Below are 12,062 nucleotides of genomic sequence, written 5' to 3' on the forward strand. Positions count from 1 at the left end.
ACCTACACAGCCACTAACACACAAACTCACAGACGCATACAGCCCCTGATGCACCCATTCACACACCTATTCAAACACTCACACACCATTCACACACCCATTTACACACTCACATACCAAATCATAGACTCACAACACCACACACTCACCCATTCACAAACCCACATAACTACTCACAACTTCACACACTCACATACTCTCCCACACCAATACAGCCACCCACTCACTGACCCATAAAGCCACTGAAAATTCTACTCACAGAGCCACTGGCACAGCCACTCGTGCATTCATTCACGCACGCAATTGCCCACTTATACACCTACAGAGCCACTGACACATCCACTCACAGATGCACAAAACCACTCACATAGCTACTCAGATACCCATTTATACACTCACTCACACAAACAAACACTCATAAACCCACACACCAATTTACAAACTCACAAAACCACTCACACCCCCACTCACAGACCCAAGCAGCTACTTATACACCCACTCACAGATATACACAGCCACTGAAATCCCCACTCACACACTGTTCCACACAATCACAAACCCATTTGCATACTTACACACCCATTCACACATTCATATTCACAGTCACAGACCCACACATCCAGTAACACCCCCATTCACAATCCTACACAGCCACTCACACACCCACATAGCCAGTCACACACTCTCCCACACACCCATGCAGCTATTTAAACACCTTTCACAGATGCAGAAAATCAGTCACTCACCCACTCAAAGACCCTTAAACCCACTGATACACCCAGTTACAAAGCCACCCACAGAGACATTCACACACCCATTTACATACTAACACACCCACTTACATACCTACAGAGCCACTCACACACTCAGAAAACCATTCACACACCCACTCACAGAGCCACTGACACACCCACTTACACTCACATTCACACACACATCCAGTTACACACTCACACAGCCATTCACACACCAGTCACAGACTGACAAAACCACTTACACACCTACTCACACACCCACACAGCTGCTCACCACTCACACACCCATGCAGCCACCCACATTCCCACTGACAGAGCCTTGCACTCTCTCACTTACCCACTCATAAACCCACACAGCCACTCACACACCCACACAGACACTTACACAAACTCTCACATACCCATACAGCCATTCACCTGCCCACTGTATTAAATATGATAGTGTTCTGCATGATTTGTTTTGGGTGGGAACAGATCCACAGAGCTGTTGTGGAACTAAGATGTGTTGTTGTTTTGTGCTGAATGTGTGATTTTGGTTGGAGATCTGAGATGGATTTGAGTGATATATTTTTAAAAGTATTTGAAAATAAAATGAAACCAGTGTTTTCGGAAAAGGGTTGACTCTGAAAGTACCTTTATGTTTATGATGTATAGATGATAATTAGACATAGAATATGGTATATAGAGCCCATGTGGTGGTCATGGAGAAATGCAGAAATGGTTTAATTTGGCATGTTTCCGAGATTTCTCTATCTGTGGACACACTTTGGTTGACTACGGCCCAGAAAACAAAACTTTGGCCCACGATCCAGACTCTGATGACTTTGGAGACAAGCAGGAGTAGAACAGTGGAAAAGGCTACAGCAGAATGAGGAAGTTTTGAAGATTAAAGGCAGATACAATGGAGGACAGAAAATAAAATACAAAACAACACATTTGATTTGATAGCGGAGATCTGCAGGGAACTATAATTGAGTAGTGAATTTAACATAAAAAAGTAACTACCTCTGTGATTGTCTTTGGAAAACATAAAAAAAGTAATGTTGATTGATCTATGCTTGAAATGTCTTACAGTCAAGCACATCTGCTACAGTTAAGGTGAAGTAAGCTGCTTTTTAGAGAAAGCCTCGAGAACTTTTTACCATGTGATAGTTATAGACATTTGGAAACATGGTTCTCCACTATTGCATCTTCTATAGACTCACATGCTTGAATCTTCCCAGCTGTCATGGTGGGAGTCCCATGGTAACAGTAAAAATAGCAGTTCTGAAATATTAACATAGACCTCCATAGAACAAGAAAACACAATGTATTAACCTTTCAACATAATTTTATAACATCCAAAGTTCATCAAATCAGAATAGAGACTTCAGAGTACCCTTCGCCTACAGGGCCACCATACCTCAGATTTCTTACCCCACATCATGTGATGGGAAGTCTCTCTGACCTCTGCTCAGTGAATTTAACTTTTGATCTCCAGCTTTCAGCTTCTGCTACATTCAAGGTATTGTTGAACTGTGTCTTTGCCTGACCTTTCTTTAAAAATTCCAGAGCCTTAAAAAGCTATGTTTGTATGCCCTTCAAGACCTGTGGGAAGTATAGACGTTTCTTAGAAGACCCCTACAAACAGTGTCATTATTTCCTCTACCCTGATCATGAACCCAGATGCAAATATTGCTGTTCTTTTTCAGCCAAAATCCTCATGGATAGGGAGGTAAACCTGCTCTCTGGCTCCAAAGAAGAAAGCTGCTACAAGCTTGGAGTCTAAACGTGAGAAAAAGCTCATTGTTCCTTTAAAAAGAGAAAGGAAAATGGTACCTCTTTTCACCAAAGGATAAAAGGATAAATCTGAGGAAAAATACCACAAAAAACTTCTGGCAGAGACTTCAAAATCTTTTTCAATGGCAACTTTTGCTCCCCGACTCCTGTCATTGAAGATTCTGACATCTATGATGAAAGCTGATGTTTTTGCACCATGGATGACCTCATCAATGACGGGCACTACGACAACGGTCCAGACATCGACAACAGAAGTGTTGTCAGGCTCTCAACGGAGACTAACCATGTTGTCAGTGTCAACAATATCATCACCGTTGACAAGGATTTGCCACCTTCCACCGGCCCATCGACAGAACTGCTGATGGCTGCACAGCATCGATGATGTTGCAGATAGCTGTATCAGCGACGGGTCCGTTGAAGGATGGGAACACCAGCTTTCTGCATTCACAGAAATATATGCTAAGAATTACCATTTTCCTTCAGCTCGTCTATTAGACTTCCAAGAGTCTGAGGCTGAAGGCTTGTTCAGCGCTGCATACAGTTCATCCCATTTAAGGGTCAAATCTCAGGACTCGGGTGATGAAGACATTGAGGTCAATGATCCATCCTCTTAAATTGCAGGGGAATAATCTTTTAAGGCTAGAGATCCTTCTTCTGTACGGCGACCTGATGCCTTCCAGGAGTGTTACCCCTAAGATTACTGAGAGGAGGAACGCCATAACTTTAGGCAACCACCAGTAAATATTCTGGTATTTTTGGTGTCAGACTTACATTATATGATAGATGCCTATTATAGATTCTTTCCAGACACTAACGCTCCACAACGGACTCCACCTCCTCAACAAGCTCTTATTGATCTGGCTGGCCAAATCCACCAGAGAAATGGTATAGCTTCCATCGATAATCATCAAGGAGGACACCCAGGATGTGGATCAGCAATAAATAGCGGAAGGTGAGATCCATACTGATCTGGACGTTCATGATGAATGGGATGACTATATAGGTCCTGTGCCACCATTGTCTATCCCTTCTTCTGTGGATTCACCATCTGCAGATATTGATGGATTTCATTATCTTTTAGAGCCTGCCTCCAAGTGCATTGATCTACCTTTGGCCGCTAAAGAGGCTGAATACTTTTTTGTATGTCTTCAAACAAGGCACTCAGCGTCCCATCACGGCAATCCCCATAGTCGATTGTTTGTGGCAAGTTTTCCGCAAGCTCAAAAAAACACCTGCTTCCATTCCAGAGGTTGTACCAAAGCTAGACAAAAATTAAAAGGCCCCTGACAACTCACCCACATTTCTCATTGGTTATCCTAGCCCCAATTCTGTCATAATGCTGGCAGCACAACGGCAAGCCAAAAATCCACTATCCCCTTGTACAGCTCGACCTGACAAGGAAAATCTCCATCTTGAAAACATCAGAAAGAGGTTCTCTGCTCTGGCGGCCACTTCTATTAGAGACTCCAATGCCACGGCCATCCTAGGGAAATGTGACCGACAGATGAGGTTGGACATTTTCTCAGTGTTGGAATATCTTCTGAAAGGTAAAAAGAAGGTGCTAAGGACATTCTGTCTGAAGGGGAAAAAACATCTTTAGAGATCAAACGAGATCCCCATGGATGTGTCATCCATCGCTTTTTGCCAGATGGCATGAGCAGCGGTGCTACACTGACAGGGTTGGTTGAGAGCACCTACCTTCGATCCAGAAGTACAAGCCAAGGTGCTTGATATGCCCTTTGATGGGGAGTGTCTATTTGGTAAGCACATAGATAAATCACTGCAGTCCATGAAATCATACACAGACACAGCTAAGTCAATAGGCAGTCTCCAGCAAATCTGCTTTCGGCCCTTTTAATGAAGAGTTTGGGGGCAATACCTATCTCAGTGGCAATTCCCCCAGCAATACCAACCTTATCCACAGCATACCTACCAACCATCCTTTTACATCCAACCTTTTCAATCCAACACAGCACTGTCTTATTCAAGATCAACAGGCTGTATGCGGACGTAATCTGCTGGCAAAATCTAAGATTATAACAGAATGCAATGAGAATCGCCAGGCCCCTTCCACCACAGTACCACTTCAATTTGGTCTTGGCAGTATGGTCACACCCTGGAGTTTGTTCAGCACTCTCCAAATTCATCCAAAAATGCAAGTCCATTTCATCAGACAAATGTGTTTCAGACATATTCCAGTACGGTCACACCCTGGAGTTTGTTCAACACCCTCCAAATGTTCCACTGTGGAAAATTCCCGATCTCAGAAAGGAAATATGATCACTTCTTTTCAAGCATGCCATAGAGGAAGAGACACTCACCCAGCGCAATCAGGGGTTTTACTCCCACTTCTTCCTCATCAAGAAAAAGACAGGAAAATGGAGGCAGGTCATGGGCCTCAGGTTGCTGAACATGTTCATCAAAAAACAATCATTCAGGATGCTCTCTCTCCACAAGAGCTGTCTTTTCATGAAAAAGGGGATTGTCTCTCTTCTCTTTGTCTCCTCAATGCTTATTTCTATATTCCCATACACCTCAAGCATCATAAATTTCTCAGGTTCGAAGAGGCAGGGTACTTGTAACAAACAAGGGTTCCCTGTAGTAAAATTAGTAGTAACCCCTAGGTCAGGGAAAAAGCACTGTGTAGGTATCAACCCAGGCGGATGCTAAAGTGAAACAAGTGATTAATTCCTCGTGGCACATCCTGAACAGTAACAGTATTGGAAATCTCAAACTTGAGAAGCCCTTGTTCGCTCATAAGCGAAACAAGAATATAAAAGACCATATAGTACGCTCTACATTTCAGGGTCAGTCCAATCCTGACTGTTGATTTCAGAGATCGATGCACATAAATCAGGTTTTGAAGGGCACATTCAAGTGCTCTAACTGCAAATCATGTTCTCACATTATAGAAGGAGAATCATTCATTCACAATGGCTACACGGCCATGGCTAAAAACATGTGGAACTGTAAAACTGCTAATGTAGTCTACTTCCTTTTATGCCCCTGTTCCCTGGGCTATGTGGGAGAGACTGCACGACCCATTCAGGTGAAACACTTTATGGAACTTGGACACGGTCCTGAGGATTTTAAGTGTCGCATTCTAGAAAAGGTCAATGTACCAGATAGAAAAGGTGGAGAAAGGATCCGCAAAAAACGGGAAGTGTTTTGGATATTTTCCTTGGACACCTTCCGCTCAGGCCTGAACAGTGAGATCCCATGGGAGAACGCAATTATTTAAATGGAGTTACCATGGGATACCTACCTGCCTTACTATATCGATGCGGTCTTTTTCTCTCCCCCCTGTACCTTGTGCCTTGGTAGGAGTCTAATTTCATTTGTTATTTGATCTTGGGCACCCATCTGTGATTCTGTACCCAATTGGTACTGTCCTTTGAATTTTAGATTACAACTTATTACTATGCTATATCATAGATGCATATCACAAGACAGTCTGCCCTCATTATAACATCGTGATACACTACTACTGTATCAAGCTATATGTGTATTAAATGTACACACTTCCTTATTGAGAACGTTTATCTTGTTGTGTTATACCTATAAAATATCTTATTCAGCGAGTTCTTCGAATAAGAATTTTAATAAATATCTTCTGTTTTAACTTTCTGTATATTGTTGGACCATCTAATTAAATAGATTGCCTCCTTATTTGGGTATATTTTCTACATTTATTTATTTGGTTATCATACAGTGAAAATCAGCGCACTTTCGTTTCAAAAGGGAGTCCTACCTTTAGTTTCACGAGTTTTCAACCGGAAACATGTGACCTTGATTGATTAGGATACACCTATTTAAAGGCGGGTTCCGGCTCACGTTGGTGTTTCCTGCATATTCCGCCGTCGATCGTGACCCGGATACGACTATCGAACTAGCAAGCCTCCACACGCTGATCCGCCGTCCATTAGCAGGTATGTGCATTTGCCCCCTTGCGCCATCTGTTATGTGCCTCTTATTGAGTGATTTGTATTGCTTATACAATCCTCCTTTATCGTTCCAGTTCTGGCGCGTTTATCCTCGCTAGCCAGTAACGTAGGAATCGGCAGAAAAACATCCCTCAAAAGAAGTGCATAGACTTGGAGGTATGTCGCGATTAATTAACCAGCACCGTCTCGGTTCATATGTACAGCGTTGATGGCCTATTACAGCATTATTAGCATGATTATTTATTTACTCTGTTTGTCCTCTACCATTTAGTAACGGACAACGTGAATCAGAGCTCACCTATTAATTATGCTGGTTCGGAATAGTGGAGGCGAAGCATATTAGCTTTACAATTACGGTATGTTCTTTGACTCAGTGAACAGCTTATTACTTTTTCAACAAGCCGTATTAAGACTTGTCTAATATGGGCCTTTGTTTTATATTCACAGTATTTCTGCTCTTAAAAAAGCAAAACAGGAGAGCGTGTTTTTTATTTACCCAACATCTCTCGGCATCAAAGTTTTACTGTGAGCATTTTCTCCTAAGGTAGGGAATCCCTCTCTCGCAGTATTACCCATTAGAAATGAAATTGAAATTGAAGTTCTCAATCTTATTTTCGTCATCTGTTTATTCTTGCCCCTTAGAGATCTTAGAATCCATAAAGAATATCCTGTTCGCATTTACGAACCACCGACGCTTAACTATTAATACGCATCAACCGGAAACGCTGTGTAAGTCTGTTATTCTTGTTCGTTCAGACATGCCTTTGACTAGCAATGTGCTCTCTTATACTATTGTAGGAAATGCGGAGTATTGCAAGTTTTACTAAACACGTCTGTCAAACAAATTAGTCTGAAAAAATAAGCTAGGAGACATTATTTTCTACCCTACTGCCGCAGTGTATAAATTACCGCCCGCTGCGTTATCCTCTTATGTTATTTTAACTTAATAGCGTTTTTTCATTTTTTAGAGTTTTTCTCTTATTGTGAGAAGTCGTGCCAACAATATACACTGTGCGCATGTACCAGTTTGCATGTAAGTATATTTGTACTTGTCCGTTATTATTTGAAATTAGAGATAGGTCATTAGATTAATATACTGTATGTAACAGTTAGTTCAGTCTGCTAAGAAGCTATCATGATTACAAACATGAATTTGTGCCAAATATACATTAGCACAAATAATCAACTGAAAACTATTAGCTAGAATATACTGAGAGACAAGTGAATAGTGACTGTTGCACTTTCCCTGTATTTTTTTTTATCTTTAACAAACCTACTTGCATTCATTTTGACCTGACTATTATCAAATGTTTACTTCCAGCTTAGTACTAATGTCTTATCTTGACATCTATACTTCGTGATATATTCTTTCAAAATGAGCACCGAAGTCTGCATTAATCACACTTCTGCCACCTTGGCTTTCACTTGCTTATCCCTCAGGGCCGCACAAACCTCTCTCCCACTTCCGTGTGTGCTGTTTTGACAGTTAATATGAGATGTTATATTATGGTGTTTGTTTTGATCATTGTATTGACTGACAATATGAGTTGTCTATTTTTATGAGATAAATGATTGTACTTTTGGATCAGTAATTATGTTTTTATATCTAGGAACCTGAGAATTTTGTTTGTCTTGAAGAAGGCGCTCGTCACCGAAACGCGCGTCGACAACATATCTATTTATGTTTGACTCAGGAATGAACACTATGCTTTTATGAAATTGTGATTTTTGTGGATTATTTTTTTGTATTGTATTTCATATAATTGCGTATATGTAATGCATGTCTTCACATGCTTTCTTTTAAAAAGTTATTGTTATTGTGTTTTTTTTATTAATTTTGTTTTAATAAAAAAACTGTCCTTTGCTACGGAAGTGGGTTGTTGTGTCCTATCACTATTATGTGGGCAAGTCCTGTTTATTACCGCCTGGGTTGATACCTACACAGGACGAAGAGGCAGGGTGCCATTACCAATTCACGGTACTTCCTTTTGTTTTAAAATCAGCCACGAGAGTTTTCATCAAATTTATGGCCCAAAAGCAGCTTTGCCAAGATAATCAGGTCACCAGGTGTTCCACTTCATGGACAACTGCCTAATAAAAGCTCTGACTTTTCACATAAGACTGTTCCAGTCTCCTGGACTTTGTCTCAATCTGGAAAACTTGTCTCTCATCCCTTCCAAATATCTGACTTTTTTAGTGGCATGCATCGACACAGATCTCGGCAAAGCCTTTCTCACTCACAAAAGAATATTACATCTTCAGGATTTGACATGGCTTCTCCAATCTTTTTGTGAGAATACACAAGTCCATGCTGGGGATGATGTCCTCTTGCATCCCTCTAATCCCCAATTGTGGTCTCCACATGCTACCGCTGCAGGAGCAGATGGATGCACATTGGACTCAATTGTGAGGATCGTTTAATGACAAGATTCACATTTCAGAAGCAATGAGAGCTGCGATATGCTTTTGGATGGTCAAGGAAAACCTTTCTCAAGGTCTCTCCTTTATTCACACTGTGCCACAGTCTAGAATTGAAAGGTGGTAATCATCGGCCTAAAAATATTCCTGCCTCAGATCCAAGGTTCTTACTTCCTCGTCAGGATAGACAACACTGCCACTGTGTTCTACCTTCGAAAGTAAGGCTGCACAAGGTCTGATTTTCTTTCAGCTTAGCAAATTTGGGAATGGTTTCTTGCCAATCACATCTCCTTATGGATATAACACATGCCAGGAGTCCATCACAAGTGGGCTTATTCTCTCAGCAGAGTATTCAAGCAATGCCACAAATGGGAGCTCAATGATAAGTATGGGCCAAAAATCCATTACGCTCTCGAAATTTGCGGATTTTCAGCAATTTCGCGATCTGCGAATCTCGCGAAATTGTCAAACTCACAAATTCGCGAGCAGGCGGATTCTTTTTTTATATGGCCAGCTCACTCAAGGGACCCCTGCGCCCTTCAGCGGGATGGCATAGTAACACACACATGGTCACTGGAGACAACTCTTCTAGCACTTTACGCAGCTGTAGTGTAGGAAAAGCACTATACATTTACCCAATGAGGTAGCACTTACTGATTAGCCAATAGAAAGTACTCCAGTTGAGTAGAGGTATCGCACAAAACGATGGCGTCTTCTTGGATAAATATGAAGGGCAGGGTTCATTCTCGCACAATGCTCCTGTTACAGATATAAATAAAGCAGGTGCCCGAGTTGAAGCTCAAGTTCAGTAACACACTCATCAGCCCAAAAACAATCGTGAGTCTTGTCGAGGCTGGGCAGGTGTGCTTTCTCCCCATATCTGCCGTCAAAAATTAGCTGTGATGCTGGATAGAGGCCTCTGTATCCTTCACTTTCACGAGCGTAATCCCCGTGCAGTTCCTATGTCCAGGAGCTTCTTTCTCCTCATCTGCTGCTCTGATCGGTCTCTGACCTTTTTTACACACAAGAGGCATGTGAACTCGCATAGAAGCCCACCCGTTTGGCCCCGCCCACACACTAGCTGTGTGCACCGTCTTCCCGCCATTTATCCACTATGATGGACAGATCACTCAAGGGACCCCTGCACCCTTCGGCGTGATGGCATATTAACACACACATGGTCACTGGAGACAACTCTTCTGGCACTTTACGCAGCTGTAGTGTAGGAAAAGCACTATACATTTACCCAACGAGGTAGCACTTACTGATTAGCCAGCAGAAGTACTCTACTCTACTCTAAAAATCTGCGAGTTCGCAGATTTTTCCGCGAACTCACAGACTTTTATGCTGATTTTACGCGAATTTGCAGATCGCAGATTCGCAAAATTCACCCATACTTACTCAATGAGCAACAGCTCAGGTGGTCTTCCAGTCATGGGATTATACAGCATTAGGTCTGTTCGCTATATCCCTCAACAAAAAGTGCACTTTTTATGCAAGTAGGATTCCTCCTTTGGAATCTTGGGAAGATGCCTTTCAGTTATTATCGAAAGGGATGTTTGCTTACTCTTCCCCCCCATTTCCTCTTATCCCTCAAGTTCTTTAAAAAAATTAAGCAGGAGCCAAGTCGGCTCATCCTCATCACCTCCGCATGGGCAGGCAATTCTGGTGCATCGAGCTGTATTGTGTATCAGATTGCTCTCTAATCCTCTTTCCTCCAAAGGAAAATCTTCCTTGCATGTACTAAGGCCAAGTGGTTCATCCACAAATTTCCTCTCTTCATTTGTCAGCTTGGCTCCTCACCACGCTTGAACTTATTCGAGGAATGCAGTCAGTACTGCAGAGGTCTCGAGCAAATCCCATGCTTAAGTGTTACATGGCAAAATCAAAGAAATTCTGTGCATGGTATACTACTCATTAATTTCACCCTTTTTTATCCACACCTGAGCAGGTCCTTATCTTTTGCATCTAGCCACAGCAGGACTTTCCCATTCTTTCATAAAAATTCAACTTGCTTCAATATCTAGATACAGAAGATGTTCGGATCTAGTATCCTTGTGGTCCAATAGATGTATCAAAGAGTTTATGAAAGGACCTTTTAGGGCTTATCCACCTGTTAAACTTCCTCCAGTACGGTGGCAGCGAAATATAGTCTTTTTACAGCTTATACAACCAGCGTCTGAGCCGGTGCTCATATGCGAGCAGTTGTTGCCATATCTTTTGCATCTAGCCACAGAAGGACTTTCCCATTCTTTCATAAAAGTTCAACTTACTTCAAAATCTAGATACAGAAGATGTTCGGATGTAGTATCCTTGTGGTCTAATAGGCTTATCAAAGAGTTTATGAAAGGACCTTTTAGGGCTTATCCACCTGTTAAACTTCCTCCAGTACGGTGGCAGCTAAATATAGTTCTTTTTACAGCTTATACAACCGGCGATTGAGCATGTGCACAAATGTGAGTTAAAATTTCTCTCTTGTAAGGTGGCTTTTCTCTTGCCAGTCATGTCAGCTAGACTTATTAGCAAAATTCAGGCATTCTGCGTAAAAGAGCCATATCTACAGTTTCCGCCAGAGTTATCCTTTCTATTGAGAATTGAGGAGGAGTGATATAGTTCTGAGATGAGGATTGCAGTGGAAAATAGTTGTTAGCAGAAACTACACTTAAGGGCTGATTCCGATTAGGTAAAATGCGCTTCGAATCGCTGTACAGAGCGTATTTCCCATACGAATCGCACACCTTCAACGTCCCCGTACGTACGATCAAGTACGATCCTAACCCATAGCAGATCTACGTACGATTCGTACCAAACACCGTACAACACAAAAATACATGCAATTTTTATCCAGTTCACGCAGTACGTTAAGTCTGTACGTAGACAAGTAGCAGTTTAAGGCCTAGCAAGTACGATTCATCTCTGCGACACTTCGTACGACCCTTTATCTACGGGACACGAAAACAGTCGTAAAAGCAGAGCCCAGCTCGAACTGCACTCTGGTACGCGACATACACGCCATGAACCCCATCGTTCGTGTCATCCCAGTCCTGAACACCTTTGACCTGGTGCATAGAAACCGACGATGGCGCAGATGGTGAGAACAACGTACCGCAACAACAGAAGTGTACCTGTACGGTGCGTCATACACACTCGCATATACCACCATTGC

This window comes from Lissotriton helveticus, chromosome 2_1 (assembly GCF_964261635.1).
Source record: "Lissotriton helveticus chromosome 2_1, aLisHel1.1, whole genome shotgun sequence".
Classification (NCBI taxonomy): domain Eukaryota; kingdom Metazoa; phylum Chordata; class Amphibia; order Caudata; family Salamandridae; genus Lissotriton; species Lissotriton helveticus.